The sequence below is a fragment of the Macrobrachium nipponense genome, chromosome 3 (genome assembly GCF_015104395.2).
Source record: "Macrobrachium nipponense isolate FS-2020 chromosome 3, ASM1510439v2, whole genome shotgun sequence".
Classification (NCBI taxonomy): Eukaryota; Metazoa; Arthropoda; class Malacostraca; order Decapoda; family Palaemonidae; genus Macrobrachium; species Macrobrachium nipponense.
This window is the reverse complement of record NC_087202.1, coordinates 102290417-102305292: the sequence shown is the minus strand read 5'-3', so window position 1 is coordinate 102305292 and position 14876 is coordinate 102290417. Positions and strand designations below refer to the sequence as shown.

Genomic DNA, 14876 nt, shown 5'->3' with positions numbered 1-14876 from the left:
TATTATTAATATTTTCCAATAATAATACTATAATATGTATGATATTAAAACTATAACTGTAATTACAAAATTCATATTATGTGATAGTATTTTAAAGAAATACAATAATCTTTCCATTTCACTCTTTTAAATAAGGATAACTCTCTCTCTCTCTCTCTCTCTCTCTCTCTCTCTCTCTCTCTCTCTCTCTCTCTCTCTCTCTCTCTCTCTTTTACTAAGATGAAAGAATTTTTATGTAATATGTTATTTGATATTTTCAGTTGTTAATAATAATAATGATAGCAATAATAATGATAATAATAACAATAATAAAACTGTAATTACAAAATTCGTATGTGATAGTATTTTAGAGATAAAAATAACCTTTCCATTTCACCTACGTAAGGATAACTCCTCTCTCTTACTGAGGTGAGAGAATTTTTATGGTAGATGTATGTGTTTATTAACCCTTAAACGCCTAAGGGGTATAATAAAAATTGTCTCCCGTATGCCGAGGGGGTCTCGGAGTGAGCGCCGAAGCGAAAAAAATATTTTATATTTTTTTCAAAAAATCACAGCGCGCTTAGTTTTCAAGATTAAGAGTTCATTTTTGGCTCCTTTTTTTGTCATTGCCTGAAGTTTAGTATGCAGCATATGACAGCACGAAAAAAAAATTTCATATATAATTGTATTCAAATCGCGCTGTGAGAAAAACGGTTAAAGCTAAGGAGTTAATTTTTTTCGTTGTATTGTACACTAAATTGCGATCATTTTGGTATATAACACATTGTAAAATAATCAAAGCAAAACAGAGAAAATACTATTACAAAACGATGCATGAATTCGTAACGTGTGGGCGTAAAAAAATGTTTTTTTTCAAATATTCACCATAAATCTAAATATTGTTCTAGAGACTTCCAATTTGTTTCAAAATGAAGATAAATGATTGAATATTACTATACTGTAAGAGTTTCATCTTACAATTGCAGTTTCCGACCATTTCGGACAAGTTAAAGTTGACCGAATGTCGAATTTTTAAAATATTTTTTTATATGCAAATATTTCAAAAATGAGAAAAGCTGCAACCTTCAATTATTTTTTGTTGTATTCTACATCAAATTTTGCACATTTTCATATATAAAACTCTATGAAATGCCTAATATGAAATGGAGCAAATATTCAGAGAGTGTGACATACACATTTCGGAGATTTACGGCGAAGAATCCGCACGTGGAGGGAAGGAAAGTTTTTTTTTAAAACTACACAATAAATCTAAATATTGTGCTAGAGACTTCGAATTTGTTTCAAAATGAAGATAAAGGACTGAATATTACTAGACTGTAAGAGTTTTAGCTTACAATTGCGTTTTTTGACCATTTCGGTAGAGTCAAAGTTGACCGAATGTGTTTTTTTTCTATTGTGATTTATATGCAAATATTTCGAAAATGAGAAAAGCTACAACCTTCAATTATTTTATTGTTGTATTCTAAATGAAATTGCGCACATTTTCATATATAAAACTTTATGTAACAGGTAATTCAAAATGTGCAAACATTACGACATCGCACGTATGATTTTTTTTCGGAAGAGGTTACCGCGCGGACGTAAGGAAAATGTTTTTTTTTTTCATAAATTCACCATAAATCAAAATATTGTGCTAGAGACTTCTAATTTTGTTGCAAAATGAAGGTAATTGATTGAATATTACCAGAATATAAGAGTTTTAGCTTACAATTGTGTTTTTTCGGGAAGACCATTTGGTAGAGTCAAAGTTGACCAAAGGTTGAGTTTTGGCACTTATCGTTATTTATATGAAATATTTCAACAAAACTGATAAAAGCTACAACCATGGGTTTGTTTTTTAGTTGTAGTTGTGCATGAAATTGCGCACATTTCCATATATAAAACTTTATGCAACGGCTAATTTAAAATGGTGCAAACATTACGACAATTGCGCGTATGATTTTTTCGGAAGAGTTACAGCGCGGACGTAAGGAAGAAAAAGTTTTTTTCATAAATTCACCATAAATGAAAATATTGTGCTAGAGACTTCCAATTTGTTTTTGCAAAATGAATTGGTAAATGAGTTGACTATTACTAAATATAGATGATTTTTTAGCTTACAATTGCATTTTTTGACCATTTCAGTAGAGTCAAAGTTGACTGCAGGTTGAAATTTTGGCACTTATCGTTATTTATATGAAAATATTTCAAAACTGATAAAAGCTACAGTCATGAGTATTTTTTTTTGTATTCTACATGAAAATTGCACACATTTTCATATATAATACTCCATGTAAACGGCTAATTTAAAATGGTGCAAAAATTGTGTTAAAGTGATGAATAATAAAAATTCTGAGATGTGTCACTGATACTTTTAGTGTGATAAGAAAGAAATTCCCCGCCTTGCTTGTACGCCTACGTAACGAATTGTAAACAAAACAACACCTTGATCCATCAACTCCCAGCATCCCCCCAAGGCGTGTGATTCAAAAGGTTTTGGGCTGGTAGGCCTATAAATATTTTTTCCGCCAATTTTAAAAATCTTGTTTTCTATGTCGACGTAAAATACAATCCAATCAGCAAACCCAACAGACAATTCATCTCAACGTAAAATATGTCCAATAGGCGTTTAAGGGTTAATATTTTCAAATAATAATAATAGTAATAATAATGATAATAATAATAATATAACTGTAATTTCAAATGAAAATTATTCTTCCCTTCGTCTTTCTCTGAATCAATTTCCCTACCTTCTCTCAGCTCCAGAGACACTCGGAGATCGGGACAGGAATGTGACAGGAGGGGAATAGTGACATATAATGGTCAAGGATTTTTAATGGTTTTTATGCAATTCCTCTCTCTCTCTCTCTCTCTCTCTCTCGTCTCTCTCTCTCTCTCTCTCTCTCTCTCTCTCTCTCTCTCTCTCTCTCTCTCTCTCTCTCACTGAGATGAGATCATATGGTACATGCATGTAATAAGTTTATTATTAATATTTTCCAATAATAATACTATAATATGTATGATATTAAAACTATAACTGTAATTACAAAATTCATATATGAGTGTTTTGAATATTTGAATACGATAATCTTTCCATTTCACTCTTTTAAATACTGTAAGGACAATCTCTCTCTCTCTCTCTCTCCTCTCTCTCTCTCTTCTCTCTCTCTCTCTCTCTCTCGCTCTCTCTCTCTCTCAGCAAAAGAATTGATAGACAGACAAACAGATTGTTCAGTCCTCTCTTTCTCTTTTCTCTGGAAAAGATATGTATTTATGGGAGGGGAAGAAGTGTTGCCTACAGAAGTTCATTTCAATCTTTTGATATTATAAGGAGTTATTTCTCTCTCTCTCTCTCTCTCTCTCTCTCTCCCTCTCTCTCTCACTCTCTCTCTCTCTCTCTCTCTCTCTCTGTTATTGACTGTTTATATATTCTTTAATGGTAAAATGTTTGCAGATGACTTTGAAATGATATTAATAATACCAATTCAATGGTATATTTGATGTAGGATGATACTTTCAGTATACATTTGGTATTTGAACTTTCAAGATAGGCAGATATAAGCATTTTTAGAGAGGAGTTCTAACTATTCGTGGGTTTGCGCTTTTCATGGGGGTGTCTGGTACCCATCCCCCGTGAATACGGGGGGAACACTGTATCGCAAGTCTAATTAATGTTATGTCAGACCATTTCATGCTGTTTCTGTAATTTCAAAATGTTTTTGGGTTTATTAAATACTTTTTAGCTACTAAAGGTAAATTTATTATTGTACAGTGGGGCCTCGTTATCCACGGGGGATAGGGCCCAGAACCCCCCCGTGATAAGTAAATAACCCGTTTCCCTCCTGATACCCCCCTCAAAAATTGCTTAAAACTGCCTACTTTAATAGTTAACCCACCCAAGACCACTATTCCAATGTTTATAACTGCCTACTTTAGTTCAAACACCAAATATGTTTTCAACTATCACCTAAAACTAAATTCAAGACAGTTTTAAAGTTATTGTACAAAATTAGCCTTAAAAAATAAATGTATATAGTGACTACTGTACATATGTAGCCTACTAGCCTAGGGATTACAGCTAGAAGCCTACATACGCATGGTGGGCCTCTTTTTTTTTTTTTTTACAAGGAAAGAGAGGATGAGTGGTAAGAGAACTATCAAAATTATGTAAATCATATGGGTACTCACCAACAATCTATGTTGATAAAAGATGGCGACGATTTTGCAGTGCAATCCAGTAATATAATAACGATAATGCTACCAACAGTATGCAGCGAAACATCTCTTCCCTTCGTCACAACACGTTAATAGTATATTCCACGTAAAAACCTTCATCTGACATTTAGGCGTCTTTCCCCTAAGAGTAAAGATCAGGGCTTTTGGATGCCACATAATTGACTCGTTTATATGGGTACAATTTAAAGAACGCGCCGCACACCACATTTCATAACAACAACAAACAACCGTGAGTAGGCCAGTGTTGCCAACTGGGAATGGCAATTTCTTGCTAGATTTTGTTCCATAAAAGGTAAAACTAAAAAAAATCACATACCGTATATACTCGAATAACGTGCAATCTCCCATATCGTGCGACCCCAAATTTTCACCAATAAACAGTGGTTTTGTGTTTTTGTCATGTATCTCATGTATCATGTAAGTTTCATAAGTTGGTCTCTCTCTCTCTCTCTCTCTCTCAGGAATAAATACGTACGTACTGTAATTTGTCTTTCACCAACGGGTATCAGTAATGTGTAGACATTATGTGCGTGTTTAAAAAAATGTGCAGTAAACACACATTCCGATGTTTCGGTTTTTGGAATTTTTCAGATTTCGGAAATGTGAGGTCAGATGCATAATCAACAACACCACTACTGCAGCAAAAACGATTTTTTCCCTTTATGTTTTCATTATTGTTATTTATTAATTACAGTTTATTTATAAATATTAATATAATACTGTTTAAATGAATGTGAGATAATTAAGATCACCTATAATAAAATAGTGGGACAATTAATACCATATGTTCACTAATAGGTTTATTTCAAATTTTCAAAAAAAAAAAAACATTCCGTTTAAAACACAAAATAAAAAATATATGTACATAACAATCAAAAGAATATAATAATGTTTTTGCAGTTCAACTTGTGAATTTTAAACAATAAGTATGACTATATAATATATTTTACCAATCGATCTTGAAGTTGAAGAGTCGTAAAATTCTGAGGATGGTCGGGAAAAGGATTTGTACTTTGTGATTACGTATCGCTACAACAACATGTGGTATTTTCATACCACTATATTGATGACGCATCGCTACGACACACTGGTGTTTTTCATACCACTATACGTTAAAGTTTAAACATGACATGGAATCGACTTTGCGACTTCGTTCACTTTGATATTTTTTAACGATACAATAACTATCATTTGTACTACTAAACCATCTTCACATAAGTATTTTTCGTAAGATATGTGTTGTTGCAAAAGCTAGCTTATACATAAAAGGCTTTTATAATTTAAGTCATCTTAGATATACATATGCACCCAAACTCATTGTGGGGAAATTTACTACTGTTTCCTCGGATATTGAAAAAATACTTTAGCATCATTCAAACACTTTAATAATATAATGCATAAATACTAGGCTATACATCGTATACAAATACTACATACAGTTATATACACTTTTATATACAAAGTTACAGTTATATACACATACTTTTATATACAAAGTTAACAGTTATATACACATACTTTTATATACAAAGTTAACAGTTATATACACATACTTTTATATACAAAGTTAATCATATGAGTAGTGATCAGACGACAGCTGTGCACTGGACTACGTACGTACTACTTGGAAGATAAAACGAACAAAAATTTTGTTGTTGTTAGTCGCCAGGATAGATTAACATTTTTCCAGAGATTAAAGAGCTGAATTTTGTTTTGTTTTGAAGGTTATGTCAACCGCGTTATATATTATTGTTTTCACGAAGGAATAATTATATAAAGAAAATTATTGAGTAATTTTTTGCCGTCAGCAGTCAAGAAAATCACGAACATGGTAACGTTCAAACCTAGTGCCATCCATGGCATATGTCTATAAATAGAACAGAAGCAGAGGGCAGTCATTGGATAACAGATCTCCATGGCTACCAACCAACCAATCAGGTGTTAGTTATACTACTCTGTAATTTCTTAGAATGAACGTTTACAACACACGAAGCTAACGATGATGTGTGTTTTGCATACAGTACGTAGTCTTAGTTTTATTATTAGGTGTAAGTATTTTTACTGATTTCATGAAGAATAGAATGATTCCTTCTCATTACTTTGAATGCAAAATGGCTTGAAGACTTCCGCAAAAAGAAGAGAAAAAAAAAATTTCCTTAGAAGATGATACCTATTTACTAACGCGGTTGACATACCTTCAAAACAAAATTCAGCTCTTTAATCTCTGGAAAAATGTTAATCTATCCGGCGACTAACAACAACAAAATTTTTTGTTTGTTTTATCTTCCAAGTAGTACGTACGTAGTCCAGTGCACAGCTGTTGTCTGATCACTACTCATATGATTAATTTTGTATATAAAAGTATGTGCATATAACTGTTAACTTTGTATATAAAAGTATGTGTATATAACTGTATGTAGTATTTGTATACGATGTAAATATGTATAGCCTAGTATTTATGCATTATATTATTAAAGTGTTTGAATGATGCTAAAGTATTTCAATATCCGAGGAAACAGTAGTAAATTTCCCCACAATGAGTTTTTTGGGTTACATGTATATCAAGATGACTTAAATTATAAAAGCCTTTTATGTATAAGCTAGCTTTTGTAAACAACACATATCTTACGAAAAATTACTTGTGAAGATGGTTTTAGTAGTACAAATGATAGTTATTGTATCGTTAAAAATATCAAAGTGAAAACGAAGTCGCAAAGTCGATTCTATGTCATGTTTTTCCTAAACGCGTTGACTTAAAGAAGAACGTTATTTTGGTTGTTTTATAACTGCCAGAAAACCCATAACAATGCAGTGTATGTATGATAATTCTAAACTATTATTCACTGCCAAAATAACAATGATATTTTGTATTGAAAATTAATGTTACATATATTCCAAACATTATTACTACGTAGCATGAATAGTACTATAAATATTTCGAAAGATAATCTTGCTGTGAACGCTACCATAATTTGATTTTCATATACGTACTTACATTTTGTCAGCTGGCTGGCCTCGCATAGATAAAATTGATTTCACTGATATGGAATTACTCCACGAATAGCCTTTTTATTATGAAGATATGACGACTTAAAGGAGAACGTTATTTTGGTTATCACTGCCACAAACCCATAACAATGCAGTGTATGTATGATAATTCTAAACTATTATTCACTACCAAAATAACGATGATATTTTTGTATTGAAAATTAATATTACGTATATTCCCAAACATTACTACGACGTAGCATGAATAGTACTATAAAAATTTCGAAAGATAATCTTGCTGTGAACGCTACCATAATTTGATTTTCATATACGTACGTACATTTTGTCAGCTGGCTGGCCTCGCATAGATAAAATTGATTTCACTGATATGGAATTACTCCACGACAATAGCCTTTTTATTATGAAGATATTGACGATAATATATAAGGTAAAAAATGCTTTTATGTATTTCGTTTACGCTTCGTCGCCAATAACAAACAGCAATACTTACGATAATCTATGACAAATAGCGTTTGTATGACTTCATTGTTCAGAGAAGTTATATACGAATACTGCCAAAATAATAATGAAGTTCAATTAATTTTAGCCTTAATGTTATTACTACTGTAATTACACTACCACTACTATTAAAATTTCTAAAAGTTTATCAAACAAAAAATGTCGCTTTGAACAGCAACCGTATACATAAACCATTTTCGTACGTAAAAGGTATATGCTTTACATTTTGTGGCTGGCCACTCCGACGATAAGTTGAGTGCAATGATGTGGAATTATTCTTCGAATAGGCTATTTATTTATGAAGTATATGACTATAATATATATGGTAAGAATGGTTTTATTACCTTTATTATTGTCAGTTAATATCATAATGTGAATGTTTGTGTACGTTGGTGGTATCACACTGCAACTACGCGTAGCCTACCAATGAACGTCGTACATAAACCTTGAATAGGCTATTTATTTCGAAGATAGGACAATAATATATTAGGTGAGAATGGTTTTATTACCTTTATTGTCAGTTAATATCATTATATGAGTCTTTAAATGAATGTTGGTAGTTATCGGACCACGGCCGAGGGTTAGCCTACCGAAAAACATCGCATAACGCAACACAACAAACCCGTGATGCAGCGATTCATACCAGTGATGTAAACATGAGAACGGTCCAAGAAAAACCCGTGATTAACTGATCCGTGAATACTGATCCGTGAATAAGCGATGCCCCACTGTAGTGGACAGAGTGTATGATTCAAGCAAAAATCTGATTTACTTATGTTTTCATAAATAAAGGTAATGCCACAAAGGAAAAATGAATAGACGAGAAATACAGAGATCTTTCGGTCTTCATGACCCTTTATTTGAGGCACGACTGATCAGAACAGGATTCATTAAGCATTAATTCAGAATAACTATGTGGTCACCATTTATCATCTAATCATCCTCTCCCATAGGAAAATATTGACACAGTACAGCAAACTGGGTCATTAGATATAACCTAAGGTTTAGCTTTCTTTATGCAGCCTAAATGATTACTTTGGAATATTCACAGATGGAGGTTATCCAGCATTTCTTATGAGAGAAAGTCTTTCCTCGAAGAACAGTGAAAGAAGTGTTCAGATTTTTCTGTCCTTCGTCAGGGAATTTTTTCCAACAAAAGTTGGCCATCTTTTGTAATTAGTACTGTAGACTAATTTACACTTTGCTCAGTACCTCTCTCCAGCTCTTTGATTTTCCTTTTTTTTTTTTCTTTACTGAAACAAAATGCTGTCAGTCTCCACAGTTAAAGGTCATAGAAAGACCCTCACCCAGGTCTTCCAGCTACAGAGTGTAAACCTTTCCACGTCATCAGAAATATCTTGGCTGATAAAGAGCTTTGAACAGTCTTGCCCTGCAGAGGGGACAACTCTCAAATGGGACTTAATCTTATGTCCTACACAGTTTTGAGGGGGTTGCCCTGTATGAGCCTCTGTCTCAAGCATCAGCCAGAGATTTGACCTTGAAAGCAGTTTTCCTATTAGGTTTTTCATCATCCAAGAGACGAAAGTCTTTGTGCGGAGATAAGACGTCTTTTTGTTAGCATAGGGAAGACCTAAAAGGAGGTATTAAGGAACGCCATCTCCTTTTAGTTTAGAAAAGTTGCTTCCAGAGCAATATAAGGTTGTAGGATGTCAAAAACAAACCCCTGTCACCATGTGCTGGGGAGTTTTTGGATTTTCACTAGCACTCTTATAAGAATGTCCGGCAGTGTCAGACCACCTTCTCATTCTACCTGAGGATATTGCCCACAAGTCCTGAGATACATCCCATTAGGGGCTATGGTGGTCCCTCATATATAGTGTCTTTACTGGTGAGCCCCCCCCCACCCCCACCTTCAAGCTCCATGTCTCATGAGAGTACTAGTACATAGTACATGGGTTTGAGTGTTCAGTGGTAGTGTTGTGAGGGGTGGTGGTAAGATCTGTACCTTTTGATTCATCTGTCACATTTGAAACAGTTGTAGCAGAGTACAAGCTGGACCAGGATAAAGACATATGAGTGCACTATGAGCTCCTTTTGTTTTAGTGTTAGCATACGATCCTCAGTCTTTCCTTCTATAATAAGAGAGATGGACATGGTAGCTATCTCCAAACCCATTGATTACCTCGACCTAATAGGGAAAGCTGCCAACTGATGGTACCTTCTTGGATGAGGAGTTCTGTGTTTTTAGGGATTTACCAACCACAGTGCCTCCCATTGGCATTAGTGGGGAGGGAGTGCCTCACGACACAGATGTCAGAGTTGTGGACCATTTGCCAAGTAATTGCCAAGGAGTAAACTATACCTTACTCAGCCTATTATTGCACCTTCCAGACAAACTAAGGCACTTGCCCTCTTTTCTGGCGGGACCTCCCTCCTAATTAGTAAGTTGCCAGATATGAAAAGTGTCCAAAATACAATTACTAGTTTGTATCCCTTTATGAACAAATACAATATTTTTTAAGTAATTTGTAATTTTCTTGGTATACAAACCCCAACTTTCAATTTTGGAGAAAACCCTCCTCTGCCTCCCCTCTTCTTCTGCCAGTGGTGCATATCTTGCGACTTTTAAGTCTAATTGGGAAAGTCAGTGTGAAAGGGCATATCCTTAACCTCCACCTTCAGTAGTATCTCCCTTGTTAGTGAGTGTAATGTGAAAAATTTGGAATTTTGTAAACAAAGCACATTTTTCATAAACACCATTAATTATTTAAGTGTGCTTCCATTTTTCCCTATGCTTCATTTAATGATAGGAAACACAAAAGAATGAAGGTAATTGGCTGGTTACATTAGGGCTTAGTATGTCCCATGATCGGTACAAGTTGGTGCAGCTTTGTTTCATGTTCTAAAAACATTTTTGTATTTACTGGAATACTATAATATTTTAAATTTTGTATTTCTAAGTTTTAGTGTAGTTGCTGAACTGTCTTTTACTAGTTTGTGTTTTTCAGCATATTGCTTTGTTCATGCAGTTGACTAATTTTACAGAAGAGGTGTTTTACAAGAGTCATTTTTAATACTAAGTGATTGCATATAGGATATTTTGTAATAAATTGTCTGTTTCAGGATATTATGAGATTCCAGAAAATGGAAAGGTAGATTTGGCTAAAGCAACACCAGAGGAACTAGTAGGTTTAGGCGATCGCATCCTTCCCCTTGGCATTACTCATGAAAAAAATGATACAAGGTCATCAAAGCCTAACAGACGAGGAGTTCCTACATTGGAGGAAGAAACTGTAAATGTCATATGGGGTGAGTAAAGAAAAGTAAGATTTAAGCTTTGCTCTGATAGTATGCAACTTTAGGGTAAATTTTTACTTGTGTTAGTATTAGTCTCTGTCTTTTTGAAAGTTAACCCTACCAGTTTGATAGGAATTTTTGTTAAGATTGCTTGTCAGAAGTACTTATCTTTAATTTTGAGTGGTTTTGTTACCTCAGAGGATTATCCTCACATATTGACATGTTACCTCAAAGGATTATCCTCACATATTGACATATCAAATTCCCATAACGATTGGATGGCACTAGAATGAACATAGTTTTTGGAATTGCATATGATTTTTATTACTTAGCTCTTTTATGTATACATTTCTTGTTACATCTTGAATGAACTCAAGGGTTATGTTTCCTGAAGATGTGAAGTAGTAATTTAAAAAAGGGATTTAAAACATTATTTTTTTATAACAAAATTTAAATAAGTGGGTTATGTTCCTTGATTCCTGAGAAAGTTTGCTTGCGTTGAGAGTTATGGTGCATTGACTTTTAGATTCCAGTATACTGTATTATATTTGACCAATAACCTTTTAAGGAAAAATTCAGTAATACTATACAGCACGTCCCTGGTTATCAGCAAACTCAGTTAATGGCAAATCTGATTTTATGGTGCTTGTCTAGTGCCATAAAATTGCTGATTTATGGTCCCATAATGCACTGAGTTTCCCAGTACTGATGACTGGGGACTGCCTGTATTACATTACCTAACATTTTAAGGAAGTATTGCTAATACAGTAAAAGGTCACAAAACCTTCTCCATCCTACCTCTTCTTTTGAGCTCCAGAGCTGTTCAGAAATGTCCCCCTTAAGTTCTGTGTCTTCTTTATGAAGAATTGGAATATTAATAAATTCTCAAAAGCATATGCACTTCCTTATTTTATTTTAAGACTCACCTTCATTATAGCAACTACTCACAATTATTGTCTGCGGCCAGCCATCTCTCTTTACTCCAGTTGCCCTCCTCAATTGCTCTTCCTTCTTCCTTTTCCTCTGCCTTCTGTGATACCTATTTCAAAAAACTTTACTCTAGTTTTGTTTATGTTGTTTTCCTTCTTTTGTTTTTTTTGGCAAGTGTTAAAGTTGTATCAATTTACTTCTGCATAGATATTATTGTATAGTTTCATTATGTAATGTGTGTGTTTGAGTAAATTTACCCTGCATTTGCATCTTCAGTATGTATGGCATTTCTCAATGATTATGTCTTTGAAAGCAAATTCATTTCAAACTACTAATGGAAAGTAATTAATTATCATTGTTTTCATCATAATGTGTCATTTATATTTCATTTCATTGTATGATATCACGGAAACCACTTGTGTGAATGAGTTTGTATGTGTATATGTACATGTGGTATTTCATCAGTGATGATGTCCACTGTTTAGCTCTTTTTTTTATTTATTTTGGTGACTCATATGATTACATATATCATTATAGTACACAAGAGAATATTTTATCTCGGTTATTATATTTCATCTCAATCATTAATTTTTCAATTCATCTCTTAATGATGCTTTGTAACTTAACCAATGTTAACATTTATGTTTCACAAGCTTTAATCAGTTTAACTTTATTTCATTTGACTCTTTGATAATTATCACACCACACATCAGTTTATTATTGGAAAATAATGTAGTTACTCGTCTTTTTTTGGCTGGACTCAACCATTATCTCATTTCATGTCATAACATTCCAAAATGTTATTCAATGTTTGCATATCATTATGTGCAGCACACTTGCAGGGGTGTTGATTACATTTCCACATTCACTCAATTAATTTAATTGTATGAATTGTCATTAACTTTCATGATTTTTACATATAATTTCTAATTGTGATTTCATTAATTTCTTGACTTTCCAACCAGAGAAAGAAGTAAAATACATTGTGCAATTATATTTTCTTTATAGTTTACATTTCTTTGCTCTACTGTAGTAAGTGGTTGTTACTTTTAAGCAATAGCAGTGAGTTATACAAGCCATTAGTACATAATTTGTTAAGCCTGGTTGAATGTATACAGTAATTCCAATAATGAATGTAGTTTGCACTTTATAAAACAGTTGAGAGAGAGATATTGCAATTACACTTTATTTTTTCATATTGGCAAAAAATTTCAAATTGTATATTTTCAGTTGACTATTTTACAGTTACATGAATTATCACATTTTCATATTCATAGTATCATACAGTATATTGCACGGGTCAGATGATTGTATTTTACATTAATTATTGTAGATCTGGGAACGCTGGGTTGGTTTCCTTCTCCTGCTGCTAGGTACCGTGCCTGTTTGTGACTTGTTGCTACTTGAGACTATCCCAGGTGCACAACTAATTTGAAAGTGATACTTAGAGTAAATTTGTGCTAAATCAAAGTTATCATGTTAGGAAAATGTATCTCCATAAATATTTGTCTGTGTTAAGTTAAAACTTGTTATCTAGACCCATGTTATTCTCAAGGTGAATGTAATTAGATTTGAAAAACTTGGCAGGTTGCAAATTGAAATGTCTGTATATACTACTGTATTTTCCAACTTTGGAGATGCTTCAGCCTGAAAGATGCACCGCAATTTTTATTATAAAAATAAAGAAAATAATAAACATAAAAATAAGGTCAAATATGAGTTCATGGTTTTGTTTTACAGCACCGTGGCTTCAGATGCTATGGCATATTGTTTACTGTAGATTTTTCAGTTCCTTTATTTTAAAGGTAGTACTTTGTTTTTATGTACTCTGATTTTAATATTTGGTAAGCTTTTCTGAAGTTGACTTAGCAGCAAAGTGAAAATATGAACAGTACATGCAGATGGCTGGGGCTAAAGCTGGCACAGTATTTTAATAGTATGGGATGTAGGCTTATGTCGAAGTTTATTTTAATATGAGGTAAAGGAAAAACTAAGTCAGTAAAAAATATTGAATTTAAGGAATAACAATTTAATGTACAGTTACACTTAAAAATTACCACGTGAATATTGTATCTCAAATAAAACACAATAAAAATAGGATAAGGAGGAAAATTGACAATACATACAAATTACAAATAAGATTAAAATGTTTTAATCTTTAAAATCCAAAAAATATTTTCCATTTTGTTACCATTTGTAACAGTATTCCATGAACATGTTTGATTACAATAGCTGCATAGTAAGATTTACTATTATGGGACAAAATCTTCATGTTAAGTCTATAATTTAGCTACTGTCAAGTTAAGATAACCTCCCTTTGGAGTAAGGTTAGGCCTATTGAAAATAACTTTCAGCCACTAGGATGCATGGTAAATATGTGAGAATTGTTTTTAGGGAAAATGAGTTTTCAATGCTGGGAAATACATGAGTATAGTAAGACTTATTTTAGTTACCAACCCCTGTAAATTTTTGGGATGAGTAAATTTACTATTTGCAGGTACCTTTTTATTGTTGATTGACAAACATTTAAAAATATTTTTCAGATGGCTTTGATGAAATGAAACGTTTGAATATCAGTTTTGTGACATCTGGTTCTGTTATCCGATGGTGGGGTGCTATTTTACACGTACTTTGGCTTTGGTTGACGGCAGATGTGCTGAATATTTTAGTTATTGTCCTCATTATTGGTATGGGGGCAATGGCGTTTTGCTCTACAGACAGGTATGAAATATATGAATTAGTAAATGTTTTTACCTTCTCATCACCTAAAATATTTTATCAATATTTATGGGAAAGTTTGATCTTTATTGGTTGGCAGAATGTGATCTTGCAAATTATCAACTCCTTATATTTAAGTTTAAGTACATTGTCAACATTGAAAGAAAAAAATTCCAGAAAAGCTGCTTACACTATATTAGCAATTCCTATTAATTTATAAGCAAGACCTCCCCTTGCTAAGTGAA

At 33.0% G+C, this 14876-nt stretch overlaps 1 protein-coding gene across 3 annotated transcripts in view; it reads right to left on the bottom strand.

Moving 5' to 3' along the window:
• Window positions 1-14876, bottom strand: part of LOC135221922 (serine/threonine-protein kinase/endoribonuclease IRE1-like) — a gene marked incomplete at its 3' end in the record, with an annotated part of 223076 nt that overhangs the window by 143913 nt on the left and 64287 nt on the right.